The sequence below is a fragment of the Lithobates pipiens genome, unplaced genomic scaffold (assembly GCF_037356315.1).
Source record: "Lithobates pipiens isolate NorthernLeopardFrog02 unplaced genomic scaffold, aLitPip1_a1.2 Scaffold_1, whole genome shotgun sequence".
NCBI classification, from domain to species: domain Eukaryota; kingdom Metazoa; phylum Chordata; class Amphibia; order Anura; family Ranidae; genus Lithobates; species Lithobates pipiens.
The window spans coordinates 26,248,591-26,273,471 of NW_027507685.1; the positions used below are offsets into that span (position 1 = coordinate 26,248,591).

General features: G+C 42.5%; 1 protein-coding gene and 1 long non-coding RNA gene across 2 annotated transcripts in view; one reads left to right on the forward strand and one right to left on the reverse strand.

The window, feature by feature from the left end:
* MAMLD1 (mastermind like domain containing 1) overlaps nt 1–24,881 on the reverse strand; it is a 341,549-nt gene that overhangs the window by 70,666 nt on the left and 246,002 nt on the right. The gene's annotated exons all lie outside the window — the stretch shown is intronic.
* On the forward strand, nt 4,405–17,515 carry LOC143987865 (uncharacterized). Its single transcript, XR_013276718.1, has 2 exons — nt 4,405–4,600; nt 17,189–17,515. It is a non-coding gene; the product is annotated as an uncharacterized LOC143987865 (long non-coding RNA).

Below are 24,881 nucleotides of genomic sequence, written 5' to 3' on the forward strand. Positions count from 1 at the left end.
ATACCCTGGGGTCCAGGACATCTTGCGGCAGGCAAGGAAAATCTCGGCCCATTTCAGAAGATCTTACACGGCCATGGCTCGCCTTGCTGACATTCAGCGGCGACACCATCTGCCGGTCAGACGTCTTATTTGCGATTGCCCGACGCGATGGAACTCAACCTTCTATATGCTTGATAGGCTGCTCCAGCAGAAACGTGCAGTTAACGTCTACCTGTATGAACTCTGCGAAAGAAACGGTTCTGGGGAGCTGGGTTTTTTTTCACCGCGCCAGTGGCTGCTCATGCGCGACACATGCAGACTTCTGCGGCCATTTGAGGAGATCACCAAACTGGTCAGTCGCAGCCATGGCGCCATCAGTGACATGGTACCTTATGCCTTCTTTCTGGAGCGTGCATTGCGTCGTGTCATTGATCAGGCTGTGGAGGAGCAGGAGCGGGAAGATGAGGAAGTCGCAATGCTGGATGAATTCCCAGGGGGGGCTACTCTATCTGAGACAAGTCAACAACAGGAGTCTGATGAGGAGTCAGAGGAGGATGGTGCCGGGGCGGATGAGCAGGAGCAAGAAGAGCATGCTTTAAACCTTTCTGGGATCCCTGTTGTGCGAGGATGGGGAGAGGAGAATGAAGAGGACGACATTATCCTGGATGATGAGCAGGAGCCAGGCCACCACACCGCTTCCACTTTAGTGCAAATGGGGGCCTTCATGCTCCAGTGTTTTAATAGGGACCCCCGTATAAAAAGCATGAGGGTCAAGGACCAGTACTGGGTGGCAACGTACTTAGACCCCCGGTACAAACACAAAATGGCGGAAATGTTACCGCCGTCGCAGAGGGCTGTCAGAATGCAGCACTTCCAGGCCTTGCTTCGAGAAATGCTGCATTCTGCTTTTGCGTGCGCTGGCAGAGGAGCAATTCCCACTCCCAGAGAAGGATTTGCGGGTACCAATCCAACAGCGCCTGCAAGAAGAGGCCGGTTTGAAGATGTGTTGGTGACTTCGGATATGAGGTCATTCTTTCAGCCGACCCATCGACAGGTGTCATCCGGATCCAGCATCAGGGAACGCCTAGACCGTCAGGTGTCCGACTACATTGGGTTAACGGCCGATGTGGACGCTCTGAGGAGTGATGAACCCCTAGACTACTGGGTGGGCAGGCTTGACCTCTGGCCAGAGCTTGCCCAATTTGCAATCGAACTGTTGGCTTGCCCCTCATCCAGTGTCCTGTCCGAAAGGACGTTCAGCGCAGCAGGGGGGATTGTGACCGATAAGCGTACTCGCCTAGCTCACCACAGTGTTAACTACCTCACATTTCTAAAAATGAATGAGGCATGGATCTCGGAGGAATTCAACACATGTGATCAGTAGACCATGTATATGTCTATAAACAATTTTTGGAATCAAGCACACAGACCTTCTTAATTCATTTGGCTCACTTCCCTGACCCAAAAAAGCACACCGTACTATATGCCCCTACCCTCCTCTTTGAAGAGGTTGAGCGGTGTCATATTTCTACTGGGGCTGCTTATTATGAGGGGTTCCCACCATCCCTGTGCTGTGCTGACTTCCTCCTGGGTGTTCTTTTTATGAGGGGCTCCCACCATCCCTGTGCTGTGCTGACTTCCTCCTGGGGGTTCTTATTATGAGGGGATCACACCATCCCTGTGCTGTGCTGACTTCCTCCTGGGGGTTCTTATTATGAGGGGATCACACCATCCCTGTGCTGTGCTGACTTCCTCCTGGGGCTGCTTACGGTGCTGCTGTCAGCGCTGTATGTCACGGAGCTGCTGTCAGCGCTGTATGTCACGGAGCTGCTGTCAGCGCTGTATGTCACGGAGCTGCTGTCAGCGCTGTATGTCACGGAGCTGCTGTCAGCGCTGTATGTCACGGAGCTGCTGTCAGCGCTGTATGTCACGGAGCTGCTGTCAGCGCTGTATGTCACGGAGCTGCTGTCAGCGCTGTATGTCACGGAGCTGCTGTCAGCGCTGTATGTCACGGAGCTGCTGTCAGCGCTGTATGTCACGGTGCTGCTGTCAGCGCTGTATGTCACGGAGCTGCTGTCAGCGCTGTATGTCACGGAGCTGCTGTCAGTGCTGTATGTCACGGAGCTGCTGTCAGCGCTGTATGTCACGGAGCTGCTGTCAGCGCTGTATGTCACGGAGCTGCTGTCAGCGCTGTATGTCACGGTGCTGCTGTCAGCGCTGTATGTCACGGAGCTGCTGTCAGCGCTGTATGTCACGGAGCTGCTGTCAGTGCTGTATGTCACGGAGCTGCTGTCAGCGCTGTATGTCACGGAGCTGCTGTCAGCGCTGTATGTCACGGAGCTGCTGTCAGCGCTGTATGTCACGGTGCTGCTGTCAGCGCTGTATGTCACGGAGCTGCTGTCAGCGCTGTATGTCACGGAGCTGCTGTCAGCGCTGTATGTCACGGTGCTGCTGTCAGCGCTGTATGTCACGGAGCTGCTGTCAGCGCTGTATGTCACGGTGCTGATGTCAGTGCTCTGTATTACGGTGCTGCTGTCAGTGCTCTGTATCTCCTGCACCCTCTTGTTTGCCTACCCTGGTCCCTGACCTTCCCTCTCCTCCATTGCCTTCATTAGCTCCATAGTCCTGAATTGTCAGAACAATTTCCCAAATAAAAAAAAAATGCTTGTAGTTATCGATCCCAAATTCACCTCATACATGTATTATGCTATTGTCCAGGTGGTGGGACTACGTGCTACCCCCTAATAATTACCACGTGGCCGCAAATTCGACCTAAAGGTTTGCGAAATTCGCCTCCCATGGAAGTCAATGGAGCCCGCGGCGAACGGTCGTTTTCGCGAACGTTTGTGCCCGTTCGCGTTTCGCGTTCGCGAAACGTCCCGTCGGAAGTTCGTCCATCACTACTTACAACCCCTTGCAATGCAATAAGCAGGCCTGCTAACATGTAACTTAAAGAATACTTATTCTCTTGGGTCTCACATTACCTTTTTTTTATTTTTTATTTAAATCTTCTCATATTTAAACTGACATTTTTCAAGATTTCAATTAAGTAAATGGGAGATGATCTCCAGGTATTAAGCCCTGATAATAACAATGTTAATTTTAAAAAGTGTTAATCTAAAAGCCCCTTTTAGTTACCTAAATGCTTGTTCAGTGGCAAGCAAGGTTGTGAGTCTTCTATCTTCTTTGATGCAGAGTAGGAGGATCATTTTCAGTTGCCCACATTACTGCCTGGGTGAAGTAGACACTTTCTATTGGCTGTTCAGTGATGGGGTTCTCTCATGATCCAAAAAACTACAAGGCATGATGACTTCAAAGGGACTGGTGGGTGGTGGGTCTAGATTGCAGTGCTTGGTGACTTGTCTCCAATCTTAGAAGTGGCACTTGTTTGGGACACATGTTGGTGATGGGTTGGGGGGGTTCACTTTGCCTAGAGATGAGATTAAAGGAGCAATTTGTCCTTTATTGAGCGAGTCAAGCAATTATTTTCTCTAGTTCTGGTTATGAACTCTTTCCACTAGTTTCACTTGCCTAATTGCTGTCCGTAGATGAAGGCCACTTCAAGAAGGTTTGGATTTTGTTGTCTTAAACGCAAAGAATAAGGCCATTCGACTTGTTAGACTAGAGACCGTTAAAAAAAAAAATCGGGGAATCACCTAAAATGAACTATTTGTTACGGAATAGCTTCTGTAAACAGAGCTAGGCCAGATGTTTTTCGTACACAGAATAGGTATACAGGATAGACAAGAAACGGTGGTGTTCAGGCAGCATCGAGTGACGTGCGGATGTTCAGGTTGGTGACAGAGAGCTGAATAATTCAAATCAGAAGACAGGCTGCACCATAACCCGAATTGCAATCACGATTAGCCGGGCAGGCCCTGACACTCGATAAGCACAAGCTAGAACCACTTTCTCAGGCTCTGTCACAGGGCACTCAACAAGATTATTATAACACCCAGTATTGACCCAGGCACTCTGGAGTATACAAGGGAGCAGTCAAGCAGATGGCATACATGCACACATAATATCATGCCTTCTCTGGACAAAGAAACTGCAACTAAGTGTGGATAAACCAAATCACCCAACCCCTGCTGAAATGAACCGGTTCTATAAAATTGCAGCCCATTCCCTTTCCCTGAATGTAAGGACATCAGTCTTGGCAGGTGAATGTACAATTAGATGCATGGCTTCACCCAACTGAGACCATAAAAAAGTACCCAAAACAACCCTCTCACTGTTGCAAATTATAACAATGTTCAATCTGTACTGCCAATGGCAGTTCCACATTTAAAACCTCTCACTGCTGCCAAAAAAGCCTGGAACAATACCTTTGCACATTCATAACTGAAAGATTTTTAAACAGGATGCCAGTGAAATCCTGTCTTCTTTCCTGAGCCTATGCAAAACACACATAGGCAGCGTATATGTAAAGTAACAACCATTTGCTGTCTGAACCTTGCACTACATAATGTGCTTATAAAACAATGCAATGTAGCTGACAGTAAAACAAGTAACATTTCCCAAGTGCTCAAATGATTAGGTAAGCGATCGTTTAACTGGAAGGTCTGATACACTTGGCATGTGCGACGAGGAATGCTGAGAAGTTGCCAAAAGTTAAATGGTAAGATTTTTTTCTTCATTCAGTGAACTTGTAATCTTAATCACACGTTACTCATTTTTCTGCACAAAATAAAGTTCTTTTGTTTAAATGTCACCTGGCTCAATTTAACTAAAGTATAACTATTTGTATACCAACTTTTATTTTACGGCAATGAAAGCCAGTAAGAGCTGAAAATTGCAATCACATAGCTGAAAAAAACAATTGTTATGGCAAATGAAAGTTACAGCTTCATGAACGAAGGCTTAAAGTGGAAGTAAACCCTGTTTCTGAACTTGTACCTACTGGTAAGCCTATAATAAGGCTTACTTGTAGGTACAGTAAAAATCTCCTAAACCTGCACAGTTTAGGAGATATTCACACTGCACGCAGCTGGTGACGTCACTGGCGCCTGTTTTCTGAAGGAATGGCATACTGTGCCGCCCCTTCAGAGCTCCATGCACAGCCAATCAGAAGGCTGGAGTAGGTGAACCCAGAAAGAAGACCGGGTGAAGATGGAAGCCCTGTCAGCGGTGACAGCTCGCCGCTAGAGGGCTTCATTCTAAGGTAAGCATTTCATAATGTGCTAGTACATTATGCCTTTACCTTGCAGGTTTATTTAAAAAAAAAGGCTGAGGTTTACTACTGTTTAAAATGCCTTTTCACGTTTAGGAAAACCCGTTTCAGGAGACACATGTGGGTTGTAATTGCTTAAGTCTCCTTCTTATAATCCTACTTGTCTGACTCCAATAGCTTCAACACTATCTGAGCACTTGACTTAGAACAAACGTATTAGTCGTGGATGGAGGAATCTAATAGATTTCTCTCGTTCAGCCCAAGGGCAAACGACAGTTGGTCTAGGAGAGCAGCAAGTACAAATCTAGTCCTGATCCTACTGTTTTTCATTTTTCAGACAAACTAAAATCATGTATTTATATGTGGAACTGGGAAACCCTTTGTTTTGAGATGAACACAGTCAAAAGACCCCTTTAAGAAACTCCAAAAACAAAACTAGCCCAAATTTAGATGCGCACAAAATTATCAGAATAATGAAAATTGATCATATACACTGACAGGTGCACTTACTGTATGACCAGATGGTCCACTACATTCATCTGTTGTCAGAATAGCTGTAAGGAAAGGCATGCCAATAAATGACATGGCTTCTCTGGACGAACTTCTGTGCAGAGGCGAATACATGTCCCCTTTTGTGCTTGCAAAAATTGGTCACTTGCTAATGCTAAAGTGCAAGCGCATACTTATGCGAAAACACAACTGCACGCCGGCGCTCACGTGCACTTGTGACAGATGTTGCTGCCAAATGGGCTATTTAAACTGGGCCAGTGTTCAAGATCAGCGTTTCTTTGTCTTCATCATCCTGTGTATTCTGCAATCTTAATTCCAGTCGCTGACCTGGCTTGTCTTTTTTTTTTTTTTTTTTAGCCATTATTGGTAAATCAGGTTTAAAAGACATGGCTACCACTAGGAAACTATTTCCATTTCTTTACTTTTACAAGAACCCTACGCCTTTCAGAACTTTTTATTTCTGTAAAATGGAAATCTGTACAGTATATGCAGGGAGAAGTAATTAGCCATTGAGCTCATATTAGACAGGGACTGGTGTCTTTGAATATGTCATTATACTGATGATATCTAAGGAATATTTTTAATAGTCATATTTATAATTATTTTCATTTCACACCAGTGAAGCGATCTCTGCAGCTTTAAAAAGTAATTAAAATTGTTTATTATATATAACCAGAATACAGGTCAGTCACTTGGTAATGCACAAAACCTGACATAGATGGAAAACAAATATCCCTATTCACAAAGTGCAAGGGCCAATTCTGCAAACCAATTACAACCAATAAAATTATAGTTTGATGCAGTCAGATTAATAATAAATTATTTCTAAGGTATTTCTACAATTTGAAAATTTTCATTGCTCATTGTACAAAGAGCATAGACACCATACCATAATTCTGTTTTATAAATAAAAGCTACAGTGGTATTTAAAGTGAAACTCCGGCCTAAACTTTCCTTTTTGTTTTGTATAGTGTCAATTGGTAAAAAATCTCTAATAGTTTTTCATAGCACCTCTGTGTGTCTTGAGGATTTTCCCCACTTCCTCTTCCAGTGACATTGTTCTGCGTTCAGTTTTAAAGTAAACATAGTCAGAGCTGGCATGGTGATACAAAAACTTCAATACTTTCTGAGCACATACTCCAGCAAGCATGATCAAGAAATTCATGAGTGAAGTAAGAACTTCTAACCTGTACACTTGCTCCATGAAACCGACTATGAAAAGTGCTGAAATCACTAATGCACTAATGCAGAGGTTTGACAAAGGGGGCCACACCCTGAAATGCATAACCATGCCCATTGACATCACACATGACATCACCACTGCCATTTTGCGGTTCTCATCTATGTTATATACACACTCTGGAGACCTATTGATATGCCTGTTTAAATGTGAGTGCATTTTTAATGTATTTTAAATGTGAGTGCATATTTGTTTTTCATTTAACCGATATGTTTTAATAAATGCTACACTTAGGTAGTGTTGCTTTTCTCACCTTTTTTCTATTTTTCTACAAAATATTTAATCAGATTTTAGTTGTACAGTATTCCTTTTACTGTTTCTAACAACTAATTTGAAGCTTCATCAGCAGATGGTACTGTTTTGTAAGATCAGTTGTTGCATTACACCTTGTGATATGTTGCTCCTACCTTGTCTTGTTTGCTACCTCCACAGTTGGGAGCAGCTGCCTAAATTGCTCAAAGCTACCATTTCAGTATAAAACTATATATATATATATATATATATATATATATATATATATATATATATATATATATATATATATATATATATATATATATATATTATATTCATATATATTATATTTATATATTATATTTATATATATATATATATAATATATTTTTTTAGTTGCCAGTGGCAGAGTGGCTCTCAACATAAAACCTATTACAATATTGGCTCAGTCTCTTATGTTGGCCATAGACATTGTGATATAACCCTTAGATAGAATTATTATTTGTGGAAAGGATCGTATCTTCTAGAAATTGTTTACCCGAAATGCCAGTTTCAGTTTACAAACATTTTCACTGAAAAGGTACAATCCATCCTAGCAGATAATCTAAATCTTTTTCACTAAATCTATTTCTTCTTTTTGTCAACTGACAGTGAAAGTGTGACAGCATCCAGGCCACGCGATCAGTCGCTGGGTTTTGCATTTTCTGAGAGGCAAGGTGACTGTGTGACATGTTTCCCATACTCTGCACCAAAGGGAAATAGTTGTAACCAAACCAGTGTTACTGCATGTGGGCCATGCCAACAACAAGCGATAACCATGGGTGGTAGTTCTTCTAGGAAGAGTGGAAACCATCTTATCTACATTTCAGAAGCCTCTATAGTAACCACATCGAAACCTCCTTTAATTTGTGAAACTAGCTGCAGGTAGAAGGTTCTTCTTACCATAATGCATTCTTCCCTCCCAGTCCCCCCTTATACTTAACTGAGCCTGTTCTTGATCCAGTGCTGTGCTCGAGAACCACTCGCTTTCTCTCCTCAAAGGGCAGATTTTTTAACAGTGGAAGACATTGCTCCTGCTGCTGTCAATCAAATCCTGTGACAAGGGAGGGGGGGGGGGGGTTAAGCCACACTGTCTGTGTCAATAGATCAGGATAAGCCTGCAAATGTGCCACCATAGGAAGTGGCACACCGAAAAGAGGAGAAGCCAGGAGCACCAGCGGGGGGGGGGGGGGGGGGCACAGAAGAGGAGGATTGAGGCCGCTTTGTCCAAAACCATATCACAGAGCAGGGAAGTATAACAAGTTTTTTTTTTTTTTTAATAGCATTTACAATGACTTTAAGTTAAAATGTAATTGACTGCTATGGCTTATTATTATTATCTGTAGCATGTTCTTAACAAAGGCCCCAATTTATATGCCCAAAGAGCCGACCTAGCTGTCTGTAAAAATGCTTGTCGTCAGACTATCTAAAGCAGGAATGGGACTAGAGAGACAAGAACAGTAATCCTTCACAAAACACTGCCACATTTTTATGGGAAGACACAGCTATAGACATAGGTTGCTAGAGAAAGTACAAGTCTCTTCCACAGGGTGGACTTGGAAACTATTTCAGGAATTTGATCCTGCTTATGTCTGGAAATCTTGGAAGAGGATTCCGCTGCCTGTAAACAGTTGCCTCACTATTGGGAAACCATGAAATATGTAATTAACTCGTTCAGGTTCATGTAAGTAGAGAAAAGTCCATGTTTTCAGCTAGTATTTGAAAATCAGAATTGCACAGACACCATGCAGTCATTATAATAATTTACATAGCTATACAAACATGCAGGAAGGGCTTCATGCTCCTCTATAGATCTGTAAAGATACCCATGACAACAGGTAGATTTTGTTATGTAGTTGTAATGATTCCCACACATTTCTCAGCATGTAAGGAGAAACATAATGTATTACGGCCAACAATAAGAACATCAACTAAGTTGGTTATATGACTTTCTTCTAAACTCTGCTGATGATGCATTGATTATTATTATTATTGGTATACAGGATTTATATAGCGCTAACAGTTTGCGCAGCGTTTAACAACACGAAGGCAGACATTACAGTTACATTACAATTTGGTACAAGAGGAATCAGAGGGCTCTGCTCATTAGAGCTTACAATCTAAAAAGGGAGGGTCGAGTGATAGAAAAGGCAATGACTGTGGGGGATGAGCGGATGGAGGAAGTAAAACAGGTTTAGTTAGAAGCAGGATAGGCTTCTTTAAAGAGAAGGGTTATCAGGGATCGTCTAAAGATGGATAGATTAGGGGACAGTCAGACATATTGAGGTAGGGAGTTGCAAAGGATGGGAGAAGCTCTGGAGAGATCCTGTAGGAGAGCATGGGAGGAGGTGACAAGAGAGCTAGAGAGCAGGAGGTCTTGGGAGGACCAAAAAGAGTGGCTTGGTTGGTATTTTGAGACTAGGTTAGTGTTGTAGCTGGGGGCAGAGTTATGGGTGGCTTTGTAAAGTATTGTTAGTACTTTGAATTTTATTCGTTGGGTGAGTGGAAGCCAGTGGAGGGATTGGCAGAGAGGGGTGGAGGAAACTGAATGGTTGGTAAGGTGGATGAGTCTGGCAGCAGCCTCGTTTATGGACAGAAGGGGGATAGTCCATGTAACAGTAATCCAATGAGGAGGGAGTTGCAGTAGTCAATGCGAGAGACAACCAGGGAGTGAATTAGAAGCTTGATTGACTCATTAGTTAAAAAGGGGCATATTCTAAAGATGTTACGGAGGCTAATGTGGCATGATTTGGACAGGGATTGGATGTGGGCCTGAAAGGACAGTTCAGAGTCTAAGGTTACCCCTAGCACCCTGGCATGTGGGGACGGACCGATAGATGTGCCATTAATCTTGACAGAGAAGTCAGGGGAAGGGGCACGTGGGGGAGGAAATATTAAGACCAGCCTGACCCCATTTAAATATCAGAAGTCTATTAAAATTTAAGTTTTCCTTAATACAATGGACTATGGATGACATGCACTGTTCACTGGATGTATATATAACTTGTACATTGATTGCCTATACACAGCAAACTCATATTGCAGTTCTGGGTAATTGTTTATTGTGATACCATGAGGATCACATGGTATATTTTACAAATATTCACGCGACAAAAAAAAAATCTATTTTATAAAATAAAGGAAAATAAATAAATCAATGAATGAATATGTTATACTTTGAGTTATCAGCAGGATATGATTTAGAACAAGAGAAAAAAAAGAGAAAAAAACTTCAGTAAAACAAAGCAAATAAATTCCAAACAAGTCTGAGTCCATCAGAGTCCCCCCTTACATCAAAGTTCTTCTGCTGCAAGAAAGGACCGGATTGTCAGGGACACAGAAGAAGTCTGTCAGTGGTTTAGCCTATCAGAGTCCACACTTAAAACTTTTTTTCTGCACAAAACTTATCTGAACACTTTATGCACAATATCATTTAATAAACTGTTCATAATCTAAGTGTTGCCTTAACAGTGCCTCACTTGAACTCAGTGCAGTGTCCTACACTATCCTGACGTTTGGTAAATATCCATCCATGTATTCTTAAAGGATTAGAAGCCAGACTGTATGGCTAGCTTTTTAGCTAGAAAATGGCACAATCCCAGAGTGAAGTGAAGTAGCCTTTTGTCTACAAACAGCATGATACCAAAACAACAATATTGCATATGTGTTTAAGGTTTTTTTTTTACATTTTAAAGCAGTATTAAATCCAAAACCAAAAATTGAATATATTGCAACTTACTAATCATTAAATGTGGTGGCTGCATTCGTTTTCTTTTTTTAGGCCTTTTTCCCTCTGGTGATCTGCCCAGTAACACACCTCTTGTATTAGAGTGCCCCCACTCTAGATAAAGGAGCACAGGGGGCACATTTGGACAGCAGCATTGTCAGTTGGGGGGGGGGGGGTGTTAGATGTGCTAGCAAATTTAGATACACTAACAAATTGAAGTTAAACTGTGGCTAGCACTGCAACTGTTTTTTTTTTCTTTTTGGGATGTTTCACAAAAATAAATAAAAGCTGACCACTCTAAGCACCCCTGTCAGTGATAAATGGTTTGCCTCAACACTAACTGCTACACTTGCAGGAGAGCTTGTTCTGTGGGAAAATAACACATTTACTAGCTGGATCACCAGATGAAAATAAAAGATAGCCTAAAAAGAATAATAATGCAGCCATCACATCCAAGAGTTGGTTGGCTTCAAAATAATAAATATTTGCTTTTGGATTTAAAGTGGTTGTTAAGGCACAAGGATCTTTAGCTTTATGTATTAATTGCATTAAGGTAAAAAACCTTCTGTGTGCAGCAGCCCCCCTAATACTTACCTGAGCCCCCTCTCATTCCAGCGATGTCCACAAGAACCATGGCTCTCCAGGGACTTGCACTCCAGATTGGCTTTTGGCAGCAGCAGCCATTGGCTTCCACTGCTGTCAATCACAGCCAGTGAGCCAATCAGGAGATGGAGGAGTCGGGGACGTTGCTCTGTGTGTAAATGGACACACAGAGCCATGGCTCAGGAACACGCCTGCTTTGGTGCCCCCAGAGGAAGCTGCTTGCTATGGGGGTACCCGGCAGGGGCCAGGAGCGCCAGTGGGTGACCCGAGAAGAGGAGGATCCAGGCTGTTCTGTGCAAAACCACTACACAGGGCAGGTAAGTATAAGCACTTGTACACACGGTTGGACATTCCGACTGAAAATGTCCGATCGGATCATCTTGTCGGTTAATCCGACCGTGTGTGGGCTCCATCGGACTGTTTCCGTCAGAATATCTGACCGACAAAGTTTTAGAGCAGGGCTATAAAATTTTCAAACATGATCCGATCGGACTTTTCCAATCGTTTGTAGAGAATTACGATCGGACAAAGTGCCACGCATGCTCAGATCAAATTCCTAGACCAAAGATATTGGCTACTAGCCTGAACGTAGTCATGTCGTAACGAAATAACATCATCACATTACGAACGATCGGATTTTCCGACAACTTTGTCCGACCGTGTGTATGCAACACCAGTTTCGGACAAAATCCGACGGATTTTGTTGTCGGAATGTCCGACCGCGTGTACAAGGGCTAACATGTTTGTCGGTTTAATGTAAAAGAAAGCAAGGGTTTAATAACACTTTAATACTGCTGCCAGGGGGAGGTAAAGAGGAACACTTCCATAGTTAATGTTATTGGTACAGTTAACTATGACAATAGAGCTTGGATAAAGTGAAGAAGAGTTGAAATTTCTATCAGCTTTATTTTCTGTCTGTCATCGGGAAGATTTTCTCTCCTTTTGCTGTCCATACGTGGAATAAGGGGTGCCATTGTCACTAGGACAGAAAGACTTGGACAGCAATAAAAACATTGTCAGAAGTTATAACCTTTTCGCACTCTACTAAAAATGTAGAAAAACTTTGTAGTCTGCGACTCCGCTGGAGAGATTTCCCATCACTTTCTATCCTGACAGGAAGTGAGTTAAAATCTTCCCAACAGTGAAAAAAAAAAACCAAGAGGCTTTACCGCTTGACTTCTCTATCTAAAATAAAATACATTTTGGCTGGAGTCGGGCTTTAATGATATAGTTCAGTCTTTTCCACTGTTCTATAACAAGTGATTACAGCAGCTAATATTTCATTGTGCATGTAAAAAAATGATATGCCTGCTCTGAGGAAGCCCTCAAATGGCTGTCAATCTACCATTGCAACCGGTGAGCAGACAACATTTGGCTTTTAATACTGAGGATGGAACCCATTAGGCAGAATACATTTAGAAAGAGACCCAATTATCATACTAATTGATTTTTATATGACCAGTAGTACACAGACCATTGAAATATTTTTTGAATGGTGTGAGATCTACATGATCCATAGAAACCAACCAGAAACCATGTGACGTCAATTACGTTTAAGTGGGTACTTTGAGGCACTAAGCTTTGCATATCATTGATTTTTGCTCTTCTTTAGCAACCTGGGCTAAAATGCTTATAGGACTATTTTTATTTTCAATATCAAGATTCCAAAATGCTACCAGTCAATTTTTGTATATTCCTTAGAACTGTGTCCAAACGCAGCTACTGTGCCCATCAAACGCAGCCACTGTGCCCATCGAACGCAGCCACTGTGCCCATCGAACGCAGCCACTGTGCCCATCGAACGCAGCCACTGTGCCCATCGAACGCAGCCACTGTGCCCATCGAACGCAGCCACTGTGCCCATCGAACGCAGCCACTGTGCCATCAAACGCAGCCACTGTGCCATCAAACGCAGCCACTGTGCCATCAAACGCAGCCACTGTGCCCTCAAACGCAGCCACTGTGCCCATCAAACGTAGCCACTGTGCCATCAAACGTAGCCACTGTGCCATCAAACGTAGCCACTGTGCCATCAAACGTAGCCACTGTGCCATCAAACGTAGCCACTGTGCTCATCAAACGTAGCCACTGTGCTCATCAAACGCAGCCATTGTGCTCATCAAACGCAGCCATTGTGCCATATCCAACATTCACATTCATCAAATGCCTCACTGTGCCCCATCAAATGCAGCCTCACTGTGCCCCATCAAATGCTCCCACTGTACACCATCAAACGCAGCCACTGTGCCATATCAAATGCTGCCAGTGTGCCCCCCCCCCCCCTTGCCCCCCCCCTTGCCCTGTCTCGGTGGCGGTGGGACAGCTCCTCGATGTCTTCTCCCGTCCTCTCTTCCCGTCCTCTGCTATGATTGGATGTCTGTCGTTTCAGCCAATCAGGTGATGGGTAACAGATCTGAGCCCCTGACTGGCGGAGAAGCGGCTTATTGTTAGGAAAGCGAATATTCATTCGCTTTTCTAACACAGCTTAGTGACCTGCGAGTGCCACCTTTTCGATGCCTATGGCTCTAGTCAAGTGCTTGAAAAAAAAAACTGCCACTGTAATTCAGGCACCTGGCGCCCAAAAAGGGGCCAGGCGCCTGAATAGGGGATGGCAGCGGCAGCCATAGATAGATCCATGCATGAATTTATCCATTGGTGCTAGAGGGGTGGCTGTAAAGAGGGGGCGGCACCCGTGCGCCCTTATGGACGCACTGCCACTGCAAGAACAATTCTGTTTTTATGTATAAAATATTCATGCTTGGAAAATGAGACTGCTTACCTGGCGCTTTTGTACCAGAAACACAGTCAAGATGTTATTAGAGTTGCTCTTATTACAGGGTGCTCCTTAATGACACCTAAAACTTGGTATTAAAAGTGAAAAAAAATCTGAATTTTTCAATTGGATAATTTACTTTTCTGTAATCTCTAAATGCATTCACCTACCTACCAATCTATTGGCACTTAAATATACTTCTTTATCAAGCCAAGTGTCCTGATGACGTGGGCAAAGTATAATATTACAGGCAGCAGGGTACTTTACAGACTAAAAATACAGGAAAGACATTGTTCCTAATAAGATCTCTGCCCCTTTATCGGGTGTAGCTATAAGAACATGTTTTCTTTCATTTCCAATCAATGTTGCATTCGGGAATGGTCAACACAGTGCTTTGTCTGATCCCACATACAATCATTTTTTGTTTGATCCTGTCTTCTCATGTCTGTAGTGAGTTTAAAGGGTAACTTCACTTTTGTGGGAAAAAAATTGCAAAAAAACATTAATAATATAACATGAATGTTATTACAAATGACCTTTCCTTTTCATTGTGTAGAATGCTATGGAATATGACAACCTGGAGACATTCTGTACACAGAAATGTCACTTCCTGCTTGTGTGTGATTGGCTTATTGATTTTCCCAGAAGTCTGCACTAAGATACAAGTCAGATTTTGGGCATCCCCTGCAACAAAAATTAAATTTTTGGTGAGATACTTCCACAGGGAAATCATATCTGAAGGGATACAACCCTGCCACTTTCCATCTTAGAACCCTGCAAGTACAACAGCTGACTAATACCAGTAATATCTCTCCTATTCACATCCATGTTGCGCATGGACACAGACAAACAGTTGGTATCAAAAGGTAGGAATCTGCAATAAAGTTTAAAATCCTTGCTATGTACATAGATCACCCAGAGGGGAATTGGAGTTACTCTTTTAAAGAAAACTGAAATTTTAATAGACTTCTGATATTTAAATAGGGTCAGGCTAGCATTTATCAAAAAGAAAAAAAAAGAAAGGGTGTTCAAGGGCAGCCGGTATTTTCATTTCATAACATGATACGCCAAACTATATCAATAAATCTTAAATGATTTATTGTACAAAATCGATGTAACATAAACATATACAAGTGCTTGTACTCAGATAATCTATCTATTAGACATAGAAAGTTATGCCGCGTACACACGACCAGACTTTTTGACAGCAAAGGTCCGACGGAACGAATTCGATCTTGTGTGGGCTCAATCGGACCTTTGCTTGCCAAAATCCAGCAGACTTTAGAAATAGAACATGTTTTAAATTTTTCCACCGGAACTCCACCGGACCAAGAAATCCGTTCGTGTGTATGCTAGTCCAACGGACAAAAACCGACGCTAGGGCAGCTATTGGCTACTGGCTATGAACTGGCTATGTCCAGTTTGTACATCATCACGTTCAAAACCGTCGGACTTTGGTGTGATTGTGTGTGGCCAAGTCCATTCATTCGGAAAGTCCGTCGGAGCTACGCCGAAAGCCCATCGGAAAGACCGTCGGACCTAGTCCCTCGAAAAGTCCGGTCGTGTGTACGCGGCATAACTGTCAAGTGAAGAGATTCCATCAATGCTTTTCGATGTTTGCACCGCTTTCTCCGAATATTGTGTTCACTTAAGACAGTTATCCGATAAAAGATCACTTAATTCTGAAAAAACAAGAGGCTAGCATTTAACGGCCACTTATTATGGATCCCAATGTCCAAGCCAAATGAGCTTGCAGTGCCTGACCTACACTATTAACACAATTCTTTCTTTGCCCAGTACTCCAACTACTCTGGCAAGGGGTGATCAGGAGACAATTGTGCTGACCTTTGGAGCTGAACTTCAGGTAAACAGCTAAATATGCAGCTGAAAAACACATACAGTGGATGAATCATACTAGATAACTATTGTCCATCTATACCACCATGTTTGATTAGAACACTCCATCCCTCATTTGGTACAGCTATTTTTTAATGTGTTGCTTTTCAATGATTATAGCAAAAATGACTCTATAAAATCCTATATCAGTGGTCATCAACCCTGTCCTCAGGGCCCACTAACAGACCAGGTTTGCAAGATAACTGAAATACATCACAGGTGATACCATTTGCTGCTCAGTGATTGCAGTATTCTAGTCTGCATCTCCCCAAGGTAATACATAAAACCTGGCCTGTTAATGGGCCCTGAGGACAGGGTTGATGACCACTGTTCTATATAATACATATATAATACAATACATACAAAATGGAAAGCATGGATCAACAGAAAAACTGGAGGTGGAAGGAACAGTCAGGAAGACACCCAGAGGAGGATCAGGGCTGCTCTGTGCAAAACCATTGCACAGAGCAGGTAAGTATAATATGTTTGTTTTGCCTATCAGGGCTTCTTCAGAGGATGTGATGGCCACTGTTGGTATAAGAGCTATATCAAAACAGGTAAAAAAAAGCCACAGAATGTCAGAACATAGCCACTGCCTTAGGGTAAGCTTATGATGATCCGACATACTGAACAAGCTATTTATATGTATGTAAGTATCATATCTTATTGATGTAAATCATATATCATGTTCTGACATTCTGTGACATTTTGTTACTTGTTTTGATATAGCTATTATACTAACATGGGTTAGTATAATAGTTATATCACATCCCCTGAAGAAGCCCTGATAGGTGAAACACGTTGGGAACATGACTGTGATACCGCTGTATATGCGAACACACTATGATAGTGTAACCAAGATATGTGTACAGTATATTGACTATTTTATTTATTGTAATCTTGTATACCAATAAACTATGCAATTTATCTGCTGTCAGGGCTGGCTTAGCCCTTCCTCCTCTGGGCTGGCTGCTCAGCTGTCGGCTAATTGGCAGCTCTCTTCTCTCTCCACAGTTACCAGCTGTTCCAGATGATGCTCGTCTGACCTGTCTATTTAAAGCCTTGCAGCTCACTTTTTCCTTTGCCTTCACGTTGGTCACATCACAAGGAACCATCTCCTGCCGTTTGTTTCAAGACTGGCTTGCTGACATCCCTCTTGGCTTCTTATCCTGCTTGCAGTTGCTCTCCTTGGATCCCTGGCCTGGCTGATTACCCGATCTGGTTAATGAACTTTGGACTGGCTGACTACCCGATCTGGCTACTGGACTCTGGCTATGCTTGACTACGCTTTTTTCTATTTACCTTTTATTTTTATTAATAAACAAGTGTGATTTGATTGTATTTCTGTCTCAGTCTGTTTCATGGTTTCTGACATCTGCTCAATCTATGTGTAGACTGTTATATGGCACCTAGAAAATCCCATACTACCATGACCATTTTCTATCGACAATTTAGGGATGTGGTGCTTTTAGATTTGATCACCAACCCACAATAAAATACTTTCTCGCTATAACATGTTTGTTATTTTAAAAAACACATTTTACAATCACTTTAAGAAAAGGAAATGTTGCAGGGCACGCTTATTTACATTATCGTATTGCTCCCACACCGATGTCTCTGGCTTAAAAACGAAAAAAAAAAAATCCAGCCACATTAGTACACACAGTTCTTGGATTTTATTAACATGGACAGTGCTTGACAAGTGGTCACACTTTACATCAATGGTGTGTCTTTAACAGAAGCCAGTGGACTAGTGTATTTATGCTTCACAACATGGATAACATCACTTTCTAACCTTCCTGTGAGGGGTATTGCAAAACCTGACCACAGACAAGTGCCCAAACAGCCCTCAGTATTCTGGCATCACACAATGTTTCTCTTAGCTGTAATAATATAGGATGTGGAGATCTGCACATTGGAAAAGGACAGAACAATAACAACAGCTGCAATCCAATTAGATGCGACTCCTGCTCAGTGTCCAAAGCAGTCAATCTAAATCAACTTGGTGCCGGTCTTCCTTCAGCCGTCTGGTGCCTGCCCAGGACTCAGGAAAAGAAATGTCTGCCCACTTTACGTCAACAGCCAAACAAGCCCTTTCCAGCCTCTACTTCCAAGGAAAGGGAGGGAGGGGGGAGCTTGGCTGGAGATAATATTTAAAGCCCCACAGCTTTGAAGGTTCTGACTAGTTAGACTTTAGAGTTAGAGTTTAGAATACTTTTTTTTTTTAAATGTTTCTTGCCTTCTATCGTTCTGCTGTACAAGGGTTAATGGTTTCTTGGAAATGCATGTGCTTCGTGTTCCTGTGATTCAACCCTTACAGAAATGTACACTTTATATCCAAGTTTTGGGAATGTTTCTTATATGCTACAGTTTTAATTAGGAAAACATTGTTTATTAGAACTTTTTTCAATACATAAAAAATGGGAAAATTTCCACTGCTACCCAGAAAGCACAAGCCCAAGTTTATACTTTTGCGGTGCGTTAAAAGAACACATTAATTAAAGTTATGTCATATGCAAGTCCATTCACCTTGGCATGTGCAATCTCATTCATTTAGCATTGCCCATTCACCTTAGCACACCCCGAAGCACACCTGTAATGCATTACTGTGCACTACAGCACAGAAACATTGCTTTAGAGACTAGGGGTGCTATTCAAAATAATATAATGCAATATCATAAGTGGCACTGCGGTTGTGGAAATGTGCATTACCACAATTCAAAAATGTGAACCTAGCCTAAAGTCCAACTCCAGACATCTTTTTTCTCTTTTTTTGTTGTTTTATGTAGACTGGAGACCATTGAGACCTTGTCACCTTCAACATGAATGTCACTGGTACAGGACAAGAGATGAAAGAGGTTATTTTTTGATGACAGCAGAACAGGAAGTGAGGAACATCTCCCTAGTGGGGGAAAAGACCATATTAAGAACCCAATAGGTTCAAACCCTTCTACATTCCATACTCTGAAACTAAAAAAATGATGGCTGGAGTAGGACTAAGGCCGCGTACACACGGGCGGACTGTTCGCCCAACTTTGTCCGCTGAACAGTGTTTCAGCGGACAGTCCGCTCGTGTGTGGGCTTCAGCGGACAGTTTCAGCGGACAGTCTGACGAACAAAGTTTTTCGGAATTCCCGTAAAAGACAGTCCGCTGAAACTTGGTTTGAGCGGACAGTCCGCTCGTGTGTAGGCTTGTTCGACAAACTAAGTCTCGCGCATGCTCAGAAAGAATTTACACGGCGAAGGTTGCATTGCAGTGTATGGGACGTCGTTTTTCGAGTCCCGTCGTACGTGCCGTTCACGTCATCGCGCACGCTTTCAGCTGTTCGTTCATCGTGTGTGGTCAAGTCCGCTCATGCAAATTTTGAGCGGACTGTTTGTCGGATTGTTTGACAAACTAAGTTGGGCGAACAGTCCGCCCGTGTGTACGCGGCCTTAGTGGAAGACTAAAATGCAACCTGTAAGGACAATCTGTAGAAAGAAAAAACTAAAAGCCAAATAATGATGATCAATCAATGATGATAATAATAATAATAATAATAATAATATTAGTAAGAATAGTAATGATATCAATGATAAAAGTAATAATAATAATTGTACCTTCCATCGAAAAAAAACCCTTTTTGCATAACACAAAGCGCAGTACCACTTAAACAAACAAAATAATTTCTTATTTTGTCAGACTACTAGTAATAATACATTTTAGCATGTACATTTTCATTGCTCTTTGCTCATTTGTATTGTATAAATCTGATATCAGTACTGGTGACTTTGGGTTACTTATGTTTGTCATAAACAGCCCTGTTTCCCCTAGTAATGTGCACTTATAGCATTCACTGGTTAAACTGGACACATTTCCCCCATTTACCATGGGGAAATTACCAGGGTACCCACCCAACATCTCTATTTGGTCTCTGAGGCTCTCCTGCCTGTAAAACAATGGGGCATAGCCCAGTGATGTACTTTGTATGCAGAACTTCTCTCACTCTCTCTGCTTCCCTTTGGCTTCCAAACAACTGCTGTTGGCTTTTCCTTAGACACCATTTGGAAGTCAGGGGCAGACACACAGAAAGTATTCCAACATTTGGGAGAAGGAGTTATGGATTCCAGTCCTAATAAAGTAGATGGTTCAGCTGTATGTCTATTATTCTCAGGTAGATTTGGTGGGAGTAGCTTTAGGCAACTGGTTTACCATACCATTTTCTGGCAAATGGTAGTCTCTTGTAGCATTACAATAGTCTCTGCATAAAAGATGGGGTCCTAGGTCTGAAATACTTAAAGCAGAGCTCCACCCAAAAGAAAAGCTCTGCTGGTTTGCCTCCTCCCCCTCCTCCGCTGCCACATCTGGCACTTCTGGTTGATCTTGTGGTGGCAAAGTCACGCTGAAGTTCAGCCCTCCATCCTCCTTCCCTGCCGCTGGGCCATTCACAAAGCACAGTGTGCTTCACGCATGCACAGTAGAAAAATGGCTGTGAAGCCACAAGGTTTCCTTTACAAGAAATGGCAGCGGCAGCACCCAAGAGTCGAATGAAAAATCATCTGGGGTGAAGACACTGCTGGATTCATGGACAGGTAAGTGTCCTAATATTAAAAGTCAGCAGCTACAATATTTTTTATGAAGGAGCCTGGAGCTCCTCTAATGTTGAACTTTGGGAATTAGACATCTAACTTTACGCTGGAGCCGAAAATGGGCCACTCCCTGCAAATTTAACCTAGGGGCGCAAGGATAAGTTATATGTATATTCGAAGCTCCAATCTGCTGGAAGTCCTTCGGTATCATCACATACATTGCATGACTATTATCTCTGCATTGTATATGGAGGAAGAAAGCATCACAGGAGGGAGTACCTTAAGCTGGCCATAGATGAAGCAATTGGTGGTGGGGGACAGCCATCCCCACCAGGAGGACATAATGATAACGGTTAGCAGCTATAAAAGCAGCTAGCAATAATCGCATGTAAAATCCGACAAGCTGTACCCAAGTCGATCTATCAACTTGGGTACATTCACCGAGCATTTAACCCCTGCAGTTTGTGGGAGAAGACGTTCTGCAAGGATAGGCTTTGTCAAATTCTTAAAGTTCAGCTTTAGGGCCGGTTCACACGTGGGGCGACACGAGGCGACACGACTTGCCATGCCGCAACCTGACAAGTCGCCCCCGTTCTGTACTACGGAACCGTTCTAAGAGGAGCGACTCGAGTCACTCCGACTTAGAAAAAAGGTTCCTATACTACTTTTGGGCGACCTCGGGGCGACTTGCTTTGACTTCTATACAGAAGTCATTTGCAAGTCGCCGCTGAGGTCGCGGCAGGTCGCGGCGAGGCAAGTCGTGTCGCCTCGCATCGCCCCCTGTGTGAACCGAGCCTTAAGGACTTAATTATTTATTAGAGGAATTTATATAGCACTGACAACTTACGCAGTAAAATGTGTTGTACATTCACATCAGTCCCTCCCCTCAAGGTGCTTACAATGTGTATTTGTTTTGTAAAGAAAATTGTTTCTTCACTCAATCTACATAAAAGTACATTCATTTATTATATTCCAATTCTTCCTAGTATGGGGCCCAAATATTAAACAACAACAACAAAAAATCTGATACAATGTAATTTTTCAAGTAGAAATTGACAGGTCTAATTTCCATTGTGTTTGTTTTCATAAATTCTATGCTTCCCCAGCAGAAATAGCTGCAAGCTGTTAGCAAGTCACTATAGAAAGGCAGGTAAATTAGCAAATATTTGGTGTGTTTGATAACATTGTAATATGCGCGCTCTTTATCTTAAGTACTGTAAAATGTTTCAAGACATATAATGAATACTAATTCAACAGTGGACACATTTCAAGGCATTCATTCATTTAAATAATAATTGAGGTGTCTAAATGTTTTGTTGTGCTTTCCAGGAGTTCCTGTGCAGAAATATATTACTGTTTTATATTGCCTTTTATTCATCTGCGGCGTGAAAGCAATTGTATAAAAAGCATGCGATTTTTTTTTATTTTTTACGCTTACCATTATCCTTTTGCTGGTAAGTAGTCAGTACATAAAAAGCTGGTCATACAAGGGCAATCCTTTAATACAGAGAAGATACAAGGGTTGCCACTACTGACCTTACCTTCTGAGAAGTGCTAGTTGCCTGGCTATCATGCTGATCCAGTGGCTACAATACTTTCTGAAACGCAGACCTGAAGCAAATATGTACCTCAGAAGTTCTAACTTTCCACTGACTTCCTAAGCCCTTGTACACACGGTCGGACATTCCGACGGAAAATGTCCGATCAGACCGCGTTGTCGGATAATTCCACTGTGTGTGGGCTCCATCAGACTGTTTCCGTCGGAATATCTGAAGGACAAAGTTTTAGAGCTGGGCTATAAAACTTTCCAACAACATGATCCGATCGCACTTTGTCCGTTTGTGTGTAGAGAATTCCGATCGGACAAAGTGCCACGCATGCTCAGATCAAATTCCTAGACCAAAGCTATTGGCTACTAGCCTGAACGTAGTCCCGTCGTAACGAAATAACGTCGTCACGTTACGTACGATCGGATTTTCCGACAACTTTGTCCGACCGTGTGTATGCAACACCAGTTTCGGACAAAATCCGTCAGACAAAATCCAACGGATTTTGTTGTCGGAATGTCCGACCGTGTGTACAAGGGCTAAGACTTGCCTTGGTTGGAAGACTATGAAATCTTGGACATATCGTATATGCTAGATTTTCATTTTCAGCCAGCAGGTGGAGTGTTGGGCTATTTTTAAAATGTTTCCCCTTTCTCTTTAACTACTGCTGAAAACAGCCTGTTTGCAGAGCTCAATAGCTCAGAATGCAAATCACAGCATTCTTCCATATTCCACCACTACTGAATGCCGGATAAGTGGAGGGGTTATGTGGGGGTCTAGAAAGAGGGTGAGTGCACTATGGCCATGGGGTGATGTCACAACTTTCAGTCTCCATCACTGCATTGTCACCATACAGCTGTGCCCTAAGCCTGGCTGCAGCCAATCATACAGCTCCTTTTCTCCTGCAGGTTAGAGAGGGCTCAGGGGATCATCTGGAAGGGCAGGGGTCATAAAGGATTGGGGGCCATGCTCAGAGGGGTGGGAGAGGTAGATGACAGTGCTGTTTTCTGCCTTTCAATACTGGAGTTGTGGACCCTATCTGTCAAAGGAGATATTAGTGTGACAAGGAGGGGTGGACTTTAGTGGGGAAGCACAACCGTTTTCTTGGTGAAGTATTAGCAGTGGACCAACCAAAAGATAGGAATAGATGGTCAACACCCCCTCCAGGGGGCTCACACTGAGTATTGGCCACAGACCAATTAGAAGCCAACATTGGATGGCCACATCCCCTCCAGAGGGCTCTTGCTGAGTTTTGGCCACTACCATAGACCAATCAAAAGCCATCATTAAATAGGCAACCCCCCCCTTCTGAGGTCTTTTGCTAAATATTGGTTGCAGCCACAGACCGATTGAAAGCCAAAGTTAAAAAGTTACACCCCCACCCCCAACCGGCGCTAAACATTAACATTTTAAAGTTCATCAATTAAAGTATTATTCGCCCAATAGCATTACGGTTTAAAATTCCAAAAATTAAATAAATTAGGCAAGCAATGAAGAAAATGTCTCAAATGCAATAAAAATGTATCTATAAAAATGCATTACTAGTTAAAGATATGCTTTAACTATAATGTTTGAATGATACACAATATTTTGTTATAATAAAACAATCTGTTTTGTTGATTGCCCTTTCATATGTCCTCTTGAAAGTATCCAGATCTATTTCATGTAGAATTACAAAGCAGATCCCTGATAAGAACCATTTGTCCATGCTGGCCAATCTATTTCCTGCCTGGCATAAAGCCTGGTACCTGTTGGCCTTTCATCTTCCTTTTCTCCTCCCTGAGTGGCTAAACCTGCAACACAGTTCACCCTGTGTATTTAGTAGCCTTTGTACAGGATATTGCACAGAACTGTGTGTGTATTAATTGTAAGCAACAGGAAAAGCCTTGAAATCTGGACATGTAGTTTTTAAGTTAAACTTTCAATATTAGGTGCTCCTTGTATATGCATTGAAAACAAAATAGCCTGTAAGCAGCTGTACACAACTTTTTTATACTAGACATAGATTTGTATTACTAAGGGGTATATTTATATTATTTTCTCGAATGCCCTGTACACACGGTCGGACATTCCGACGACAAAATCCATTGGATTTTTCCGGCGGATTTTGGCCCAAACTTGTCTAGCATACACACGGTCGCACAAAGTTGTTGGAAAATCCGATAGTTCAGAAAGCGGTGACGTAAACCACATACGACAGGACTATAAAGAGGCCAGTAGCCAATAGCTTTCGTCTCATAATTTATTCTGAGCATTCATGGCACTTTGTGCGTAATCATTCATTCTTTCATTTTCCATGATGTCTCCATTAGTATTACTTTGCCTGGGTGCAGAGGAAAGGATCTAAGAAGACACGTCACAACTAGGTCTCTCTCTTCACTCTAGATAACCAAAAATATAGGTCAGAGAATGAAGAGAAGTTCATGCAGTTAAAGCGGAACCACACTGCATCTGAGCACCACAGACCAAAAACACTCGTTCCTTTTTAGTATCCAATGCAGACTTCCCCATTTATCCATGTCCCCATGCTTTATTTGGCTGGGAACCCACTTTGAAAAACACCCCCACCATTTCCGGCTATAACCATCTTG